This window comes from Natator depressus, chromosome 5, assembly GCF_965152275.1.
Source record: "Natator depressus isolate rNatDep1 chromosome 5, rNatDep2.hap1, whole genome shotgun sequence".
Taxonomy (NCBI): domain Eukaryota; kingdom Metazoa; phylum Chordata; order Testudines; family Cheloniidae; genus Natator; species Natator depressus.
Genome location: NC_134238.1, coordinates 4,378,309 through 4,399,442, shown reverse-complemented (window position 1 = coordinate 4,399,442; position 21,134 = coordinate 4,378,309).

Sequence of the window (21,134 nt, the reverse complement as noted above, 5' to 3'; positions counted from 1 at the left end):
AGGCCTGGGGGTCTCTGTGTGGTCTGGCTTATAGGCTAGTTGGTGGAGAGAGCCCATGGGACAAGCTATCAATCCTTCCTTCAAACCCTCAGCACCCCAGCTGTCCTGGGACGTGGAGCGACTTAAGGCTGGAGCAGGTATTTCTCCTCGTTCTTCGTCTCGTCCATGTCCGGGCTCTTCTTGGGGCAGGATGGGGTCCTGCAGGCCTTGCACAGGATCAGGAAGAGGATGAGGATCAGCAAAGCGATGACGCAGTTAAAGGAAATCGCAACTACTGCTCCGGTGGACAGCCCTGACCCCATCGCCGCTCCCCGGGGAGGCAGTCAAGGGCGAGGCCGCTCACTCCCCTGGGAAAGACAGGCCTCCCCTCTGCCCATCGACCCCGGGGCCTCTGCCTGCTCTGGGAGAGACGCCTGGCCCAACGACGGAGACGGCTGTGCCCACCCCAAATGCATTGGCAGGGGAGGAGGTGAACGGCTGGGTCTAGAAGTGGTCTTGAAACCCCGGCTCCAGGCAAGCCCCAGACGTTTTCTGCCCTAAGTCCCAAGAACCTCTCATTCCAGAGGAGGTTAGCAGGGGGGTCGCCTGCGGAGGGGCTTTCCCCTGGTGGGGGGATGAGGCGGGCGTTGGCAATCTCTGTCTCCTCCCAGTGGGGGGCTGCTTTAGATCCCAACCACCCTCTCCTTCACCGCGACACGTGTGATACGGCACTGCCCCCTCCAGCGATCCGGTCGCCCTGGGGCCGCAGGCGGTGGCAGCGGCCGGATCTCCGCTACGCTCTTGCGTCGGGCGGGGCCGGGGTCCCAGAGAGCTGGGAGCGGAGAAGAGCGGCCCAGATCAGGAGACGCGGCAGCCACGGAGCAGCTGGGCGGGACGTCGGCTGCTGTTACTCCTCAGCTGCTCCCTGAGCTGGAGGACAGTCAAGGCCGGCTCCCCTAGGACTTCCACCATCCCGTCGCCAGCAGCTTCGGTCCTGGCTGTGACAGGCTGTGTCCCCGATGTCTCACCCACGCGCCTGGGACGGTAAAGACAAGGGCAGTGTCATTAACTGGGCAAGTGGACGCCTGGCTCACTGGATGACCGGCATTGGCGGGTGTCAGGCTGGCTCCCTGCAGACTGAGCCCCATGGCGACAGCACCCACCGCCACAGCCGGCCCTGCTGTTGGGAACTACAGCAGCCCCAACTCCCTGCTGGCCCTTGAATGCGCCTGGCTCTGGGGGTGAACGGGATTCATTGGCTAGAGCTGCCAGCCTGGCACCCGGCACCAGCATTCATTGACAAGGGGAGGCAGGCCCTGGAGACCATCTCTCCAGCTCGCCCTCATTCCCCCCAGGACAGCCGGGGCAATGCCCTGGTGGCTCATAGCCCTGCATCACCACGGCGGTGTGCCCCCTGTCAATCAGGCGCATGAGCACCCTGAAGCCAGTCAGGTCACTGGGGCTCCTCCCAGGTCTCACCTCTCAGACTGATCCCCCCACGCTGCGGCCATCCGTTCCTCGTCCTGCCGTTTGCCCTGGCGGGACGAGCAGAGGTCGCACTCTCCCTGTGGAGCTGAGCCAGCCCACGCAGCGGGAGGCAAACGCAATTTTTATTACTTCCAAGGCAGGTCAGTGAGCATGGTGTACTTGGAGGGGCAGGGAAGGAGGACAGGGTGAGATATTGCCAAACAGGGTAAAGCAGGGGTGGGCAAACTACAGCCCGTGGGTGGGCTCGCAAGCTGCACCACGCAGCTCTGCCCCACTCTGGTGCTCCGGCCAGGGCACTGGGTTGGGGCCGCACCACACAGGGGTGGTGCCTGTGGACAGGGCAGGGTGGAGAGCCACCTGGCTGCGCCTCCGCATAGGAGCTGGAGAGGGGACATGCCACTGCTTCTGGGAGCCGCTTCAGGTAAGTGCTGCTTGGAGCCTGCACCCTCTGAGCCTCTCCCCATGCCCCAACTCCCTGCCCCAGCCCAGAGCACCCTCCTGCACCTCAAACCTCTCACCACAACCCCATGCTAGAGCCCGCACCCCCAGCCAGAACTTACACCCCTTCCCCAGCCCTGATCCCCCTCCTGCCCTCTGAACCCCTCGGTCCCAGCCCAGAGCACCCTCCTACACCTCAAACTCCTCATCCCCAGCTCCACCCCAGAGCCCTAACCCCCGCGCACCTCAACCCTAATTTTGTGAGCATTCATGGCCCGCCATACAATTTCTTTCCCCAATGTAGCCCTCGGGCCAAAAAGTTTATTCCAGAGGTGGGCAAAGTCATCTCCCCAAACACGGCCAGCCAAAGACGTGGGCTAAGCCACAGGGACGGTTACATGCACCCAGCAGAATGGGAAGAAAGGTATATTCCAGGGGCCTCCACCCTGCTCTGCCGAGACCCTGTACTGAACGTGTCTCCACTGGAACACTTCCCCCTGCTCCCCACGCTCTGCCCTCCTCTGTCTTGGCTGCATGGGATTAACCATGGGGCTGGAAACGGGGCATTGGGCCATCCTAGTCACAGGGACCCAGAAGCAGTCACCACCTTTTGGCTGTTTGGTAGCCCTTGTTTAAACTGATTTGGGTGGGTATCCTTTGAATTCCCATTGACAGGTCCCTACAAAACCTGCCGCCACAGCTGGCCCTAACCAGCCCCTGTGTTGATGCAGGAAGGAGGCCACATGGAGGTAGGAGACTGAACTGAAGTGGGAAATCTGTAATTCAGGGGTGAAGCACACTGGTGGGAGAGCGCATGGAAGGGGGGCTTGCGCTGTCACTGCCTGAGTGATCCCTGTTGACACAAAACATTCTGGAAGGGAGATTAAACCTGGCACTTCAGGGAGGTGGCCGATCGCGAACGATGAAAGACCAAGGTGAGACCTGTAAGGGGCAGATGATCTCACATCTGTAGGGACCCTACCAAATTCATGGCCGTGAAAAACACACCACGACATCTGATCTCCCCTGTGAAATGTGGCTATTGTAGGGGAGGGTCAGGGCTGGGGGCGCCCCAGCCGGGGTCTCCTCCTGTGCACCAGCCTCCTGCTGCTAGTCCCGCCCCGGGCTGGGGAGGGACAGGATCCCTCTTCCCCTGCAGGGGCCGCTCCTGGAGCTGGGTCAGACCCACCTCCGGGAACCTCGCCCGGCTACGGGAAGCTCTTCAGCTGCTGGCTGGGAGCCCATCTCTGAAGGCAGCACAGAAGCGATGGTGGCCGTCAGCCCCCAACCCGGGTGGGAGGCTGTGGCCTCAGCTGTCAGCCCCTGACCCAGGCAGGAGGCTGCTGGAAAAACCCGGACGGACGGTAACTCACCCTCCCGTACCCTATGGCCCTCACTTCTGCACTGCTGCTGGCGGTGGTGCTGGTTTTAGAACCGGGCGTCCGGCCAGCAGCCGCTGCTCTCCGGCCGCCCAGCTCTGAAGACAGCGCCCCCGCCAGCAGCGGTGCAGAAATAAGGGTGATAATCCCACAACCCTCCCCCGAAAACTCCCTTTTGGCTCGCGACCCCCACAGTTGCAATACCATGAATTTTCAGATGTAAACACCTGAAACCGTGAAACCATTTTAAAAATCCTATAACCGTGAAATTGACAAAAATCAGCCGTGAATTTGGTAGGGCCCTACACATCTGCTACTGTGGGGTTCTCACACCTTCCTCTCAAGCACCTGCTGCTGCTGGACCAGGGGTCTGAGCCAGTCTGGCAGTTCCTGTGCTCTATCTCCAATCCAACAGCCTTTGTCCACCTGAAACAGACTGTCTGATGTTTAAACCCATTCCTGTGAGCTGCGACAGGCAGGAGTCATTCGCTTAGCTGCTGAATGCCTCAGTCGGAGGTTCTGCACAAAGCGATGGGGGAACATTTGAGAGTTCACAGTGATCACCCAGGAAACCTCGGGGCGCTGCTGCCATTCATCAGAGGAGCCTTTTCATGTTACCATGGGAGTCCTGCACCGTGCTCCACAATCCAGTCTCTGTTCCTCTCACAGCGGCACAGACCTAATTCTACAGGGTGCTGAGTGCCTCCTGGGAAGTGCCGAGCGTCCTCAGAGCCTCGCAGAGCTGGACGGGACAGCTCCCCAGGTAGGTGCACACTGGACGCAAACTGAGCCCTTTGAGGTCTGCAGAGAGGGGCTCTGCCAGAATCAGAGAGATGCCTCCACCTGGCTAGACGGAGGGGAATCCCGAGGGGCCGCTCTCAGCTGGGAATCATTCCTACACCCAGATACCATGGGGGCAGGGGGAAGTACAACTGGAATTTCTGCAGCACATCGATCAAAGCTTGCGTGGCCGAGCTCAGGCTGCCCACTTGGCTCCCTGCCCCACCACAGAGAGGAGACAACTGTCGAGAACTTGGAGTATTGGGGGGAAACTGAGCCACGGGACATTTCAGGTGAAACTTTGGAAACATTCCCGCAGCGGGGAGATCAGGGAGGGTGTGGAGCTGTCCCGTCCAGGACAGTGGGAGGGGCGCAGGACAGAGGTGTCTGCACAAACACTGCATCCCAGGCCAGTACCCAGGACCGATGGGAAAGGGAGAGAGAACAGGATCGAACTCCGCTCCGGTCTCGCATGCACAATGAGGAAGCTTCTTGGAACTGCCTCCTTTCCCACCCCAGCCATTCGACCTGCAGTAACCCATTGCCAGCCTCCTTACGTAAGCAAAACCATGTCCCCAGGCTGCAGATCAGAGCTCCCTCACCCACGGCTGGCTTTGAATAGCCCCGGCTTAGTGTAGAAAATCTATTCCACACTGGTCTAGCTCCCTCTGCCCCTGCAAGGACATTGGGCCACCTCCCGCCCCACATAAACATCAACATCAACCTCATTCGGCTCTGAAATGATCTGGGCGCTGGGGGCAGCAAAACGAACTCTGGAGTAAAAGGGTCAAGCTGCCCAATGCAGTGCTTCCGCCATGCATTCATTCGCACTGTGCCCGCAGCTGGGAGGCAGGGGGGCGGGGAGGGGGCAGCCCAACCCTCCCATCCCTCATCTGAAGCCAAGGAACAATTTCTCCACTCACATGTAATAAAGCGTGGTGTGTGAAATCTTAAAGGGCCGCCGGCCAAGTGCGATGTGCATTCTTCAAGGGACACGGCCAGCATCCAGAGCCTCTGACTACACATCAAAGTGCACATTTCCTTCCTTGTTGTTGCTAACAAAGCTCCGGATGATCGAAAATGGGACATTTTGCTTAAAACTAACACCCTCTCTGCTCTTTCAGTTTCCTCGTGCCACAGCACAAGCCTGCAATGTCCGGGGTGCAAATGCCCCAGCACCACAGACAAGTTTGTTCTGGGTTTTTTTAGAAGTGATCACTGGAACTAACAGTAGAAACAAGTTTTCATGATTTTTTTGCTCTTAAAAAAAAATTCCTAAATTTGGGGCTAAGGACCAGAGAATTGGAGGTGGTCAGGAAATGTCCACATTTAGAAATTCAATGTGAAGTTTCCTTTCTCAATCTGAAATGACCTTTTGTTTTGAAAGTTTAGTTTATACTTTTAAAAAGTTTTTAAAAATAAAAAAGTCCACATCACAACACAACGTTGCAGGTGATCCGAGCTGAACCAAAAAATTTTTGGATTATCGGCTTGGGAACATTTCTGAGATTTCGACTTCTCATCAGTTGGGTATGGGATTTTTTTTTTTTTAAATCTCAGAAATTTCCTAGGATGGGACAGCATTTAGTGCCCAGCCCTACTGAGAAGGGCAGGGACCCCCACACTGTACGTATAAAACTTTCTGCATGGGCATTTGCTCTGAGAGTGACCAACATGATCTGGAATTAATTCCTAGTGCCTGGCAGGACACTTACAATGGGAGGAATCTGTCACCTTTTCTTTGCCACTGTAATCACCGAGTGGGGTACGTGAGATCTTAGCTACTTTCTGCCGTTTCCCACCATATCCCAGCATCCTGCTGCAACAACTGGTAGATAAGGGATCCCCCGGGGTTTCAGAGGACGCAGCAGCTCCCAAAGCATATCATTCTCAACCTCATGTAACATGAGCAGGCCAAATCATCCCTGGCGAGATGCCATCAGGGCGTTACAGCAGGGATGGATTTGGCTCAGTGCGTTTGATGAGATGCGCCCACCTCCCGTCACAATTTAAGGGCTTCCTGCTGCACCTCCCCATCCCAAACCACGTTAACAGCAAGCTCACCCTGAAAACTCCTTGTGTGGAAGGAAGAAGGTGAGGAAGGGGATGGGTGGGGGGTCATTCCCCCACTCCCCAAACAAAGATGCCATGGGGGGAGGGAAACCTGAGCAGTCACTTTCCACCGTCCCATAACCAGGGGGTCTGCACGGATGTTAACAGCCAACACACTTGGAACACAGGAAAGGGGGCGCTCCCTTACCAGGTGTGTTCACGCTCCGGGAGTCTCGGAGGCCAGTGCTGGGGCTGGCACTCAATAAAGCGACTCAAACACCGGAGTTACCCACAGAGGTAAAGTGCGCCAGCAACGGGGCTCAGCCAGACATTCTGTTCCCACCCGCCGCTGCTCACCAAGGGCACCGTCAGGGGTGGGAGAGTCGCCTTCCCCTGAACCATCACGGCCTGGGCACTGCCAAGGCAGGATGCCAGACTAGACAGCCCGCGCCCACGTCACGCGCCCCACGCCCTTGGTGGAGGGTGCACAGAACTTGCTGACAACACAGCAAGTCCCCGTCTGAAGCTGGGTCCCGGGGCTGCTTTTGGGCCGACAGACACGCTGCACCCGGGGCAGAGCGTGGGAGGCGCCGAGTGCCCCCAGCGGAGAACCCCAATGGGAGCGGCCTGCAGGACAAGGCCCCAGGAAAGCTGGGTGCAGGAACGCCCCTTAGGTTCTCCATCTGCAGCCTGTTTGGGGCTCTCTGTTGCTTGTGTCACACATCTGACTGCTGATGTCTCCTATCTGCCTCCCCTTTGCCCCCGTACGCCGCAGTTGGACAGCCTCTCTGGTGAAGATGGCAGCAGTGCCAGGCCTGTTAGAACCACCCTGACAACCCAGCAACAACGCCCATCCCTCCCCATAGGGCCTGTGCATCCCCGGGGCCCTTTGGGGATCAGCAGCTCCACCTCTGTACAGAGAGGAGCGACAAGGCACCTGTGGAGCGCGCTCACAGGACCCTGCAGTTTATTGCAAAGGTGCAGGCAACCAGATCTGGGGACACTTATGGAAAAGGAGGAGAGCAAAACAACCAAATCAGCTCCGCTGCGAGGGTGGGGTGGAGGGAGCCTGGGTCAAGAGCAGCGGGAAAACCCAATCCACCCCCCTCCTCGTGGTCCCTTATGCAACTTTTCAAGAATAATGAAACTTGGAGAGGTCCCATCTTGCAGCCCCCAAAGTAACTGCAGGGTCAAAACAGCACCAAACGCTCTTCTCAAACCTGTTTCAAAATCTAAGCCAGTGTGTTAGTGTGCCTGCAAAGCGTCTGTGGGTCTGGGTGCGTCCCAACAGCGTGTGCATGCAAACGGGGGGTGCGTGTGCAAAGGAAGGGGGGATCTCACTGTGTGCATCCGGGGGGGGTGGTGTGTGCATTCCGAACGGGGGTGTGTGTGTGTGCGCGCGCAAACGGGGGGGTGCGTGTGCAAAGGAAAGAGGTGCCTGTGTGTGTCTGTGTGCGTGCAAAGAAGGGGGGGTGGCGGAGCACAGAAGCTTGCCGGGTCCAGCCCAGGAAGGGGGGGCATTACCTGGCTCAGCGCGGCAGGTGCTCCGGGACTGGTCGCGGAGACAGCGGCGGCTCAGTCCCCGGGTGCGGGCCCCCTGGCTCCGCGGGGAAGAGCCCTTGGGGCGGAGGCGGCTCCGGAGGAAAGAAGCAGGGAATCGCAGCAGAGACTTCGGAGCAGCGGCGGCGGGGGAGGGAGGCGGCGATCTCGCGGCTGCCTCCATGGCCAGGGCACCCCCCCGGGGGAGGAGCCCGCTCCCCGCTCCTCCTCCTCAGCCGGCCAGGCGCTGCCCCATCAGAGCCGGGGCTCCCACGCGCGCCCCCGGCCAGCAGCCCCGCCTCGGGGGGCAGCCGAGCAGAGGGACCCCCCGCCAGCCTAGACCCCCCCCCCGGGCAGGGAGAGCGGGGGAGGGGGCTGCTCCCGCTGCAGAACTTGCAGGCAGTTTTGCTCCTGGATCCCACGCGAGTTTTCACTTCCACAACTTTCCACTCGCCTCCCGGGAGCCCCCGGCGCAGGCTGCCCCCCCCCCGTTCTCCGGCACGGCGAGGGGGGGCCAGGGGCTCAGGAGAGGGTCCCTCGCCGTGGGTGGGGGGCGGGGGGGGGTCAGCGTTCACCTCCTTTCCACGGCGATGGGGGCTCCTCCCCCGACAGGTCTCGCCTGCGGACAGGGCCCACGCGTGTCGCGGGGCTCGGACCCCGCTTCCTCGGGCAGCTGCGGGGGCCTCTGCAGCCGGCGCCTCCTCCCGCGGTTCCCCAAACTCCGCCCCAGCGCGCGGGGCCCCTTGCCCCCCCCCCGCGCAGGGTGTGGGGGGGAGACACTCGGCGGAGCGGCCCCTGCGCGGGAGCGGAGCCAAGCGGGTGCTGCGCCGCCGGCTCCCAAACAATTCATCCCACTCCCGCCCCCCTCGCCCAATTCCAGCTGTCTGCGGCGGGGCGGGGCTTCCAGCGCCACGCCTCCGCCTCCCTCCCCGCCCATTGGCGGCCTGGCACCCGCCGGGCTCCTCATTGGCCTGGCACCGGGCGGGCCCCGCCCCCTCGTGCGGGGGGGGTCTCCCCCATCAGCTGGCTGGCCCCGCCGTGCGGGGCGCAGTGTGGGATGATGGCCTCTGAGCGGGGGTGGGTCGCTCTGCGGGGCCCCACTTCTTCCCAGCTGCAGGGAAAGGTCCTGCCAGGGCCCCCCCCCCGCAGCAGCAGCATCTGGAGGGCAACAGCTGGGCTGCGGTCACCCAGAAGGCGTTATAATTGTAGGTTGCCACAACAAAGGCTTTCGGGGCCCGGCTTCGAGCTGCCCAGCGGCGCCTACAATAGAGAGTAGAGAGCAGAAGAGTTTCCCCCACCAGCCCCACTTCCCTTCGGGAGTTGCCTGGTCTGTTACACTGGCATCTGAAGAAGTGGGGTTGTTTTACCCACGAAAGCTTATGCCCAAGTAAATCTGTTAGTCTTTAAGGGGCCACCCCGGACTCGTTGTTTTTCCTGGCAACGCAGAGTCTTTCTTTCCTGGATTTCCCCCGGATGAATTTTGGGAGCCCCCCCCCCTCCCAACCCTCCGCCATGTACGTACAAAAACCCCGTTTGAGCCTGCTTGAGACGTACACGCCAGAGGCCTTCGACTGAGGCCCAGGTGCCTGGCCGGCTGTTTTGCAGCAGGACGTTTGTATGTTGCTTTTAAATTCTGCGTGTATTTAGCGCTGACAAAAGGGGTCAGGATGGAAGCGGGTAAAAACGAAGCCCCCCCACCCACCCACCCAGGAGCAGTGCAGGCAGCAGGCAGGCAAGTGTCCTTCACGTACACACACTGACTGGGGATGTGTGACGCTGGCAAGCCCGGGGCCAGCTCATGCCAAGTCCCCATGTCTCCACTGAACCCTGACAAACACCAAGCTGGGACCAGTCTGGCTCACCGGGTGTTAGTGTTGTTAAAATAGGTATTAGACGTATAAACATGTGTTAAGACTTTATTGAATGCTTGTGAGTTGCTGCCTGCATTCATCTCCCTGAGAACCTCCGTATCCCATACTGTACGGTGATATTTGAGGCGTTTGCTTTGTAAGCCTCTACAATCGCCAGGCAGGAGAGAAGCATTAATGAATGTGAAATACTAGTCTCCAACAGGTGTAAGCAGGCCCACGGACAGCTGTGTGGATTGCTTCTACCCCCCACGCCACCCCTGAAGAGTAGACGTGCAAGTGAATTCCTCCCATTGGTTGAGTTTGCAACTCAAAGCAGAAGGAGGGAAGGAATAAAAAGCACTACAAGGAGGAACTGTTTCTTGATGCTGCTTGGACTCTGAGGGGCAAGGATTGCTAAGCATAGCAAAAGATCCCCAGTGCCTAGCCTGGATTAGCCATAAAGGACATATAGACCTCGCTTATCACAGAAGCTTCTATTCCTTTTTGAAACGTAAGATTGGAACTCATTTGTGTTTGTGTGTTTACCTGCTTTAACCTTGTAAATAATTTTCTTATTTCCTTTTCCTAGTTAACAAATCTTTAAATAGTTTATTATAGAATTGGCTACAAGCATTGTCTTTGGCGTGAGATCAGAGGCGCAACTGACCTGGGATAAGTGACTGGTCCTTTGGGACTGGGAGTAACCTGAATATTGCTGTGATACTTGATGTAAGGGACCAAGTAACTTGCCTGGGTAGCAAGACAGATCGGAATACCCGAGGGGACTGTCTGTGACTCCGTGGCTTGGCTGTTACAGTCCCTGAGGCGTTTATACTTCGTAAATAGTTGGTGAAAACCAAGTATAGAATGCCCAGCCCAGTTGCGGGTTTGTTCCTTGTTTTCTATCACTCTTCCCCGAGGTTGGGACCCGTGCTCTTGAGCCATTGCAGAACACATCTCTAGGAACTAGATTTTCACTCAAGACTTAGGTCACGTTAAGCACATGACCTCAAGGACACATGCTAACTAACACGACTCTGCATTGTAGACTGGGACCAAGTCATGTTTAACACCCTGTCAGCTGGTCTTGGTTAGCCTAGGGTTCCAGTAGGATTTACCTGTGTGCAGCAGGCGTGACTGTCCCTGTCTACATTGACTGCTAAGTCATGGATAACCATGTGTTAATTAACACAACCTAATCTTCTCTGAGGCCCATCCAGCCCTTAGTCTTGGCTGAGTTTTCTAGCAAAGTGCTAGCCAGTGTGGACTGTGGGGAGTTGTTTGGGAACTGGATGAGACCAGCTATTGAAGGCTATTTGTCTCTTAGGAAATGGCCTGCAGAAGGAAAGAGATGGAGAACCAGTGAGCTGGGAAAAGCTACCTGAGACCACCTCTCCTGCCCTGGCCGCCACCTCGGAGTCTGGCTAGAACGGAGCAGGTATCTGTCCCGGGTGCATAGCTCATGGGAACCAGAGGACTTGTGACCTTTGCTTCTGGAATTCATTCATCTTGGTTAGTAAGACTCCTCCGAACCAGGGGCGGGTTCTGTGGCTTCTGCTTTTGCTGCAAACATTTCCCATATCTTTTTAATAATGTTATGCTGAAGGATGTGAATTCATTCATAGATTCACAGAGCTGATGGCCAGGAGGGACCATTAGATCATCTACTGTGACTTTCTGTATATCACAGGCCACTAAATTTCATCCAAATACCCCCATACTGAGTGTCCAATAACTTGTGAATAGCGGCCATCAGGTGAGTCTTGGATCCAAAGATAATCACAGACCTCATTAAAACCAGTGGGTGCCAACTGCTCTTTCAGGCTCAATGGAAGGAGCAATTATGCCCCAGCATGTAGGCAAAATAACTGCAGTCAATGGCGGTGACCACCCCAGGCAATAGGCTGCATGGCAGGCCGGAGTTAGCCAAGGAAAAATAACAAGGGGATCCCTGGTCACATGTGGGGACCCAGGATACTGATCACAAGCTGTGCGTGCTGGAGGCAAAAAGCCAAGGAGGAGGAGTTGGAAGCATGACTTTGAGAGGACGCGGGGAGAGAGGACTTCTTGGGCACAGAGTTCACTGGAGTGGCAGACATGGGGATTTCTGAGCAAGAGAGCTGCCTGCTGTTGCTTGCTCCTCCTGAGTCCGGGGAAATGGGACTTTTGTATGATTCTCTAACTAAGTTTAAAGCAAGAACTGACTGGATGTGTATCACTGATTTCTCCTCCTAATGGCAACAACCCTGCCAGCAAACTGGCAAACTGCTCAGGGCAAAGGATCAGCCATCACATCCAGCAAGTTCAATTCCTGAGGAGGAGGCACATGGCAGCAATATGCAGCGTTAAGGGGAAAGTGCAGGGACTTTTGGTACAGCCTTAGGCCCCAGTCTCGCAATTGGTTCCCTTGCACTGGTTCTCATTGCGGGGATCAGGGCTTTAAAGGACTAGAGGGGGGGGGGAAATCCACTGACTCAGAATGCAGAAGTTCAACAAGAAAATTCCAAAGCACTCTCGTTACAGTGTGTACGGTAACACCCATTGTTTCCTGTTCTCTGGGTACATAAAATCTTCCGACTGTATTTTCCACTGTATGCATCCGATGAAGTAGGTTTTAGCCCACAAAAGCTTATGCTCAAATAAATTGGTTAGTCTCTAAGATGCCACAAGTACTCCTGTTCCTTGTGCGGATACAGACTAACACGGCTGCTACTCTGGAACCTGAAATATATATATATATGTCTCAAAAATCTCCAGTGGTATGAACCGGGCAGTTGGTCATTCCAATAGGGAAAACTCTCTTGTATTGAGATCAGAGATGCAGGTGGATTGGAGCTAATGTAGAGAATAGTAGGGAATTTCCAAAACTCTTGTTCGGCAAATCCACAGACTATTTACCCAAAGAGAGCTGTGGCCATCTGTGCCTGTTCCCCATGTCTCTGGCTGCAGCCCTGAGCTTCCTGTCATGACACGGCTCATTGGATTGCCAACATAGTTGCTTCCTGCTGAGTTCTGCGGAGAAGAAGGATGGGCCTGGGGGTAAGGGCCTGGTGATGGTTCTGTTCTTGGCTTTGTCAGAGGCTTCCCAATGACCTTGTGTGCATCATTTCTCTTCTCTGTGACCTCTTTCCCGATCTGTCAGATGAGGGTAATAATCCTTCCTGTCTCCCACTCTTCATCTGTCCCATCTGTTTAGACTGGGGGCTCTCTGGGGAAGGGGCTGTCTCTTGCTACGTGTTTGTGCAGCGGGACCCTGATCTCAGTCAGAGTCTGTGCAGCCCCCGGCACAATGGGGCCCGGATCTCGGTTCGGTTCTCTAAGGACTTGCTGTAATGCAAATAATCATCATAGCCAGAGCATTTTAAAGAATTGTGGCCCGATTCTGCTCTCCTTTCTCATGGCGACTGGTACCTTACACTACCTGCTTTCAGTACAGCTACACAAAGAGTAAGGTACTAGTTAATACGATACAGGGGCGGCAGAATCGGGCACGTAACCCCGAGGGATTTAGTCCTGTGTTTCACACTGCCCTTTGGCTTTCAATGATACCACTTACGTGGGGAGTAAATGTATCACAGGGCTACTCCCTGCAGCCCCGAGCGGCACAGAGCTCCTGTTTTCCTGTAACAAGGCCTCTGCAAGGTGGCAGCCAAATCTGAGATGGGCCTGACAGGAAGCATAGTGCAATGGTTAAGGCTCTGGCCTGGGATTCCAGTCCCTGCTCTGCTAAACACTGTCCCAGGTGCTGAAACCCGCCACCCCATCGAAGCCAATTTCTGCAGGATGCACTGCAAACTCCAGCCCCTGGTGCTCCGAGGCAGCAGAGTGTTCGATGTCTGGGAGGATTTTGATAACCAACAGGGAGATTAAGAGCATGAAATATTAATGCTCTGTGCTTTCAGCTTTCAAGGCACTTTGGAAAGGGATGAGAGCCCGCATTAGCCCCAGTGAGGAAACTAAACCAAAGCAAGGTCAAGTGACATGGGCAAGGTCACCCAGCCAATCAGTGGCACAGCTGGGAGTAGCACCTAGTCCAATATCTGGCTCACAGGATCACAGTCCCATCCCCAGGGTGAGTACACCGTATATTTATGGAGCAGCAGCCACGCTGAAGGATCCCAATGAAATGTGCATGCAGGGATCATTTACCTGCCTCTTAAGTTGAACATGAGGAGAGGAAGTAGAGAATAAATGGCTTTGGCTAAAATGGCCAGGGGGACTTTGGAGGCCAGAATACACCCACCCGTGCTGGAATTGGGCTGGGATACCAAGCATAACACCCCCCCAAATCTTGCAAGAAGGCCTGCGGGGTCTTTAAAACCTGGGACCAGTCAAGGCCGGTGACGGGCGGGAAGGGGAGGGAAGCTGAAGTGGCAAGGAAACAGTGTGTTTTCTAGCGCTGTGCTCTGATAAATAGCAAGCAGATTTCCAAACCACAGGGGATTTGGGCCCCACACAGAGTCGTGTTAATGAATTGCTGAGGAAGGGCATCAGACATCTGGTCAGGGATGGTGGCGGGGACACAGTGGGCAGGTAGCAGGGGAGACATTTGTCAGGAATCATCAGACCTCGCTGTCCCGCAGTCGGAGTTTGCTGAGGCAGGGGGTGGGTAATAATAAATGCAAGGCGCCCCAAGGCTGAGCATCCTGCACGGATCTGGCTGGACCAAGTGCAGAGGCTCCAGCATGGCACTTCAGGAATAGAATAAACCCCACGATCATCCGTCAGCCCCGGCATGAGCTGATCTTGGCTAAGGGCAAGGAGCGGAGACGCTCCCTACAGCAGAGCCACTGTCCTGATGCGCCCCGTTAGGGTGCACGGGCTGGGACTGACTGCTGGGGCTTTGGGCTCCAGCCCCAGCCCTCGCGTCGCTCAGCGTGCAAACCCAGAGTCGACGGAAGGGAGGGCAGGCTCCGAACTGCACTGCCGTGCACTGGGATCCTACCCAGGTTCAGGGCTTGGTCAGGGCTTTGATGGGGGACTGCCAAGGTGCTCTCCTTCAGAGGAGATGCGAAGCAAAAGTCTGGACTAGTTGTGGTCACAAAGGGTGTGTCTACACTGCACACTAAGCCCAGCATCTGGCTTCTGTTTAAACCCCAGCCCCCCCCGCTTCCATCCACACACAAATCAGTCTGACCCAGGTCAGCAAGTACTCAGGACCCAGGTCCTAGGCCCCTCATAGGGAGGTGTGTCAGAGCCCAAACCCCGATGTGACTCAAGTCTAAGCCCTGTCATTTTGCAGTGTGGACGCAGCTTAAGCCACAGACCCAAGTCAGAAGGGCTGCGTCTTGCAGTGTGGACACCCTACCATGGCTCGGAGACTCGTTTCCAGTGACTGTGAACCCACGTTTACAATGCAGTCTGGACACTCAAGTGCAGGCTTGGAAACACTGGGTTTCCAGTGCAGTGTAGAGCTGGGCTTTGTGGCACTTTACACAAGAGCAGGGCTGTTAGCCCCACTGTCCTAGCCAAAGCCCAATGCTGGGAACCCTGGGTGCACCCCTCTGCCGTTTCAGTAACACACCGAATTCTGCTTCGCTTCCTGTCCTAAACTGGCATGTAGACTTGCTGGGCACTGTCAAACAGCTGCTGCCTTCCGCTGGGTGACATGAGTCCTATACCCAGGCTAGGCCTGCAGGCCAGAGGAAAGCCTGCTGGCTAACAGGGAAGGAAAGCATTTCGCGGGAGCTGCTTCCTCCCCTCCACTGGGGACCTGCCGGCCAGCAACACTGCCTCAAAGGGGGCTGGGGGATGTGTTGATTTTGTGCCACCTCTGTCAATGGGGCTTCAGCTCGGGCACAACATACACGGGCTCCCCCAGGGAGGGTGGTGGTAGAAACACAGGGGGTGGAGCCCTGCCCCTGGAGAGCAGCCAGTCTGACTCCAGCTTCTGGATTCTACGGTGACTCCTAGGGACTTAGACAGCAGAAACACAAATGTCTCCATAGCCATTGTATACCCCAGAGTCACGGCACCTCTGACATGTACACAGCTCCCTCCAGCCTTCCACAGAGCTATGGGGCACACATACCCCCCACTGAAATGCAGCCACCTCTGGAGAGGAACACAGCAGCTGTTTAACAGCCACACTTTGGGACAGCTAGTTGTGGACGGCAGGGCTCACAGTTCCAAGCAGAGTGAGCTGGGTATCCCTCAGAGCTTCTCTTTGGCTACAGGTTCAAATCCCACCAGGACAGGTAGGGTGGGTAGATCACTTTGTCTCAGCAACTCAGCCTCCGATCGCAATGAGTTTGCCAGCAATTTGCCACAGGGAGGACTTGGGGCGGGATGTACGCCAGGCTCTGTAGCTGCTTTGCTGTCTGGTTGGGAATTGTCCCGACCATGCACAAGGTCCTTTGTGGCTGTTCTCACTATTCCTGTCTCGGTCCAGGTGTCTGTCCTGTCCTGCCCTCCATGGGAGGCTAGGACCTGGGCGGGGGCCGGGGGAGTGATCTTCCCTCTTTCCCGGCCTCCTGAGACACTGTCATGAGAACAGCGAGTATATTTCTCAAATGCATGTCCCCAAGATGGGGTGACCTAACGCTGGCCTAGAATCCTTTGCATCGGCTGTACCCTACTGCAGCAGAAGTGACTTGCCAGCTGGAGCAAAGACATTGGGTCCCATCTGAGGCCCGACGGCGCTGTCTGTGCACGAATGATCCCTCTTAGTCCTAGGCTCGGGCTGAGCTGGGATTATGAACCAACCCAGGCTAGGCCGCACTGAGGGTGACTAGGCACTGGGGCGGGTGTGGGGAGGCAGCTGACGTCTCCTGGCACATATCCCACCCCAAGTCCTCCCTCTCCAGTGGTATTTGCCTGCTCTTCTCAGTGCCCAGTGCTTCTAGCAACAGTACCTTCTGCTGTGTCTGGGGCAGACGCACATGCCCGAGGGGTTAGATAGGCCTAGAATAAACCTGACAAAGGTAAGGCTCATTATCCTGAGGGGAAACCGAGGCACAGAGCCACTCTACGATTGGCCAAGGGCATACAGCAAATAAATGCCAGAGCCAGGATTAGCGCCCAAGTCTTTGGAGTCCCAGTCCTGTACCCCTTTGCTGGCCCACTTGCCTTAGCTCCTTTCTTCTACAGCCCTGTGCTGGCGCTGTCCCCAGCTCACCTCTACGCAGGCTCACCTCTTGACAACGCTGCTTCTTGACCGGCCCATCTCCCCCTGGCACCCGCTCTGCTGCTTCTCCCTGGGACTAAACCCACTTCCCCGGCCCCTTCGCTGGGAGAGTTTGCGTGAGAAAGGCAGTTAAAGGAGCTGGCCCAAGCCTGAGCTAGTGAGAGTTCACGCCTGGGCCACACCAGACGTGGAAGTGCTTTGAGATCACGCTAAAGCCCTGAACTCGCTCCCGGCCACACCCAACGACCAGGGTAGAGTCAGGAGCCGGCCTGCTATTGCCCTCGGCCCCTTGAAGCGAGGCTGGGCCGCTTGGAAAGTGACGAAGTTGGGAACAGATGGAGCGACCCGCCAGACACCAGCACGGCCCAACGCCGAGTCAAGCTCGCGCGTCTCACGCTCCAGGGGAGGAGAAGAAAGCCGGGCAATGGGGCTAATAAGCAGCAGAAACACTGCTAAAGGGGGTGCTTTGCATGAGGCATTGGCAAGTCACTGCAGCGCCTCTAAATCCTCTGGGCTGAGAGCCCCGGTAATCACAGCGCTGTAAAACACCAGCCGCTTCAGAGCAGCCAGGGCCAGGTCAGCACGTCAGCCACTGCCACGACCAATGCTAGCTGCTCGAATCACAGCCAAATTATACCAGCTGGAGCCCTTTATTAAACTCATGTCAACCGCATCAGTGAGACAGGTAGCGGGCTGGGGAAGGCTCATTTACATGAGTGGATGGCTGGTGTTTGGGGTGGGGGGGCGCTTCTGAATGCTGGCTGGGCCTGTGCTGAAATTGTATGTACTGCGTGTAGGCACCGTAACATACGTGCAGCGTGTCATGGATGTGTCTGCTCTGTGTGTAATATGCAAACGTGTGAACGTGAAACACAAACACCCCCCCCCATGTGTGTGTGCTCCACACATGCATGTAGGTGCCTATGAATTGTACATATGTGAAATACACACGTCACCTGTCGTGTGTACAATACACACCTGTGCATCATGCATCTGTTGTGTGAACAACACATGCATGTGTCATGGGTGTGCATGCTGCGTGTGCATGATACGGATGCATCACCAGGTGCATACACGGGGGGGGCTATAACATACATCACATCATGTGCAATCAATGTGCACACACTATGGGCCCAGCCCCAAACTCCTTGATGTCAGCGGGAGTTTGGCATGGACAAGGCCTGCAAGGCCTGGGGGTCATGGGTCTGCGACACTTGCAGGGCGGGGCAGGGGTGGCCTTTGCTGCATCTGCTCTGTGACTAAAAGAGTAGTTCATAATACCCTGCACGTGGACAGCGACTTCCAGCCATGGCCCAGTGCGTCACACACAGTCATCAGTTACCCCCTCTACCCTCCCTGGCGGGGGATACGGTCCTGTACAACTCTCCCCACTTCACAAGAGGGCAAATTCAGCACAGTGAAGGTGTCTTGACCAGGGTCAAACAAATCGGTATCAGGGGCCAGGGCTCCTGATGGCCATTCTCGGGCTCTGCCCATTAAACCATGCCGGCCTCCCCAGCTCCAGTCTGTTCCGAGCCTCACCTCACCCACCAGGCACATAGTGAGATTCCCAGACCAAAGCCGTTCAGGCAGGTTATCGCTCTGGGTACACGTCGTGGCTGCGAGCCCCTGCAGCTCCCTGACCTGACCCGCCATGGCTGGAGCCCTCTGAACGTGGGAGGATGTTGCAACTCCCAGCGGTTTGACTTCAGTGCAGAGAAACAAGGAAAGAGGGATTCCTCGTGTCCCAGGCCGTGGAAATTCCTTCTGCCCGTGCAGCAGAGCAGGGCGAGGGGACCAGCGAGAGTAAAGAGCATGCTTGGAAAGGAGCCAGCTAATGGGCCCACCTGAACCCCGCCGGGACGTGGCCTCCTACTCTGCCTCCAGCTGCCTTTCCTACCTGCTGCATGGGGGGCCTGCTCCAGGAGCTGTTACCCTCTCCCCGGCATGTCAGGCACCATCAGGTCACCCTGCAGCTGACCCGGCCCAGCTCCCACGGATCAGGGAGAAACACCCTGTTGGAAACGCTGCTGTGTTTAAGCATTAACCCCTTCTCAGCCAAAGCCCTTGTCACTCGGCACAAGCCACGCACCCCAGGCCCTAAAGGAATTCCCACGTGGGAGACCCCGAAAAAAAATCCACAGGGAAAGTAATCAAAGCGTCAGAAAAACTGGAGCGATCAACCCGTTTACCGTCGTGTGCGTCTGTGCACTAGAGACAGATCACAGGTACGGGGCCGGATCCTCAGCTGGTGCAACGCAGCCAAGCGCCTTTGACTTTACTGGAGCAATAATGCGGAGTCGCTCCACTGAGAATCGGGACCCCAGGTACGGCACTTCTCTGTCTTTGCCGGCACGTAGATGTCAGGATGGCTTGTTCGCATGGGTAACAGATGGGTGGGTATGTGCGCGTAGGCTGGGGATCAGACCCATGCTGAAGGGCAGAGTGTGTGTGTGTGTGTGCGCGCGCGCGCGCGCGCGTGAGAACGGGCTAAGCGTCTACATTGTGTGTGTGTGTGTGTGTGTGTGTGTGTGTGTGCATGGGCTAAGCATCTATGTTGTGTATGTGCTAAGGGTCTATGGTATGTGTGTGTGGGTGTGTGTGTGCTAAGGGTCTATATTGTATGTGTGTGTATGTGTGTGTGTGCTAAGGGTCTATTGTGTGTGTGTGTGTGTGTGTGTGCACAGGCTAAGGGTCTATGTGTGTGTGTGTGTGTGTGTGTGTGTGTGTCACAGGCTAAAGATCTATGGTGTGTGTGTGTGTGTGTGTGTGCGTGCGCACAGGCTAAGGGTCTATGTTGTGTGTGTGTGTGTGTGTGCAAAGGCTAAGGCTCTATGTTGTGTGTGTGTGTGTGCGTGCGCACAGGCTAAGGGTCTATGTTGTGTGTGTGTGTGTGTGTGCGCACAGGCTAAGGGTCTATGGTGTGTGTGTGTGTGTGTGCGTGCGCACAGGCTAAGGGTCTATGGTGTGTGTGTGTGTGTGTGTGTGTGTGTGTGTGCAAAGGCTAAGGCTCTATGTTGTGTGTGTGCATACATCCATGTGCTCAGGGTCTCTCTGGGTGCGCGCGCACATGTAGCTGTGTACTCTGGTGACCATCTGGAAGCCACAGTGTTTATTCCATTCACAGCCGCTCTGACATCATCTCTTTTTGGTCCCAGTCATGCCAAAATTCCTGCCATCTGGGAGGCTAATTCCAGCTCCTGCCATGGTTAGCAAGGCTGGGGAAACGTGTATTCTTTCCCCTTGCTGAGTCTCGCTACGTGATTACTCGAGCATCTTCTGGTTCATTGGCCTCTCTTCTGACTATTGCTTAAAACCCTTGCTTCGTGCATCGATGGGAGACGTAACTTTTAGCCTTTGTGCTCATAGAGCTCCTCTCTTCCCCTGAGCTGAAAGTGCTCTAGCCAGTTGGGGAGGTATCATCACCCCCATTCTACAGAGCAGGAAACTGAGGCACAGAAAGGGGACATGCCTCTGATGCTGGCAGACCAGGTGCCAGTTCATGCCAAAGTCCCCCTGTCTCAACTGAACCCTGACTAACACCAAGCTGGGACCAGTCTGGCTCACCTGGGAGTTAGTATTGTTAAAATTGGTATTAGAATGATAAGGTTGTGTTTAGTGTGTAGACGCTAGTGAATGCTTGTGAGTTGTTGCCTGCATTCATCTCCCTGATAACTCCCCATATTGTAAGGTAAAATTTGAGAGGTTGTATTCTGAGCCTCTGTGACTGTGTAATTGATGGGACAGGAGAGAGACATTAATTAACATGAAGGGCTGAGTGCCAACAGAAGTTGTTACATCCTTCCCCACAGGAAAGCTCCATCAACACCAGATAGACTGTTGTGGGTTGTTAAAGAGGACAAAAGCCATTTATTGTTCGCAGGGGCCTGCACCAGGGGCATGGCTCCCCACAATATTCATCTAAAAATGTGTATTTCTGCTCCAGCCCTGGACCCAGGCTGCTGCAGCCCCAGCTGCTGCTCGAACCCCAGACTCAGCCCCAGCTGCTGATCCAACCCTGGCTGCTGCTGCAGCCCCAGCCTCTGACCCAGCCCTGACTGCTGCTCTAGGCCCCGGCCGCTGACCCAGCCCCCGGCTACTGCTTTAACATATCCCTCCAAAAGTGTTCAAATTTAAATTCCTGCGCATGCCCCTGGTTGTTTGGTTTTCCCCCCAGTCTCCTTTGAAGAAGAGTCATGCAAGTGGATTCCTCCCATCAGCTGAGTTTGCAGCTCAGAGCACATGGCAGGAAGGGGTTAAAAACCCCGGACACAAGGAACTAGGTATCTCTATGCTGCTTGGACTCGGGGTGGGGGTGGGCAAGGTTCTTCCAGGCATAAGCAAGAGATCCCCAGCAGCTTAGCCTGGGTTAGCCCTAAAGGACATATAGAGTTTGCCAATTATAGAAGCTTCCTTTGCCTTTTGAACCTTAAGATTGTAACTAATTTGTGTATATACATTTACCTGCTTTAACCTTCTAAATAACGCGCTAATTTGCTTTCC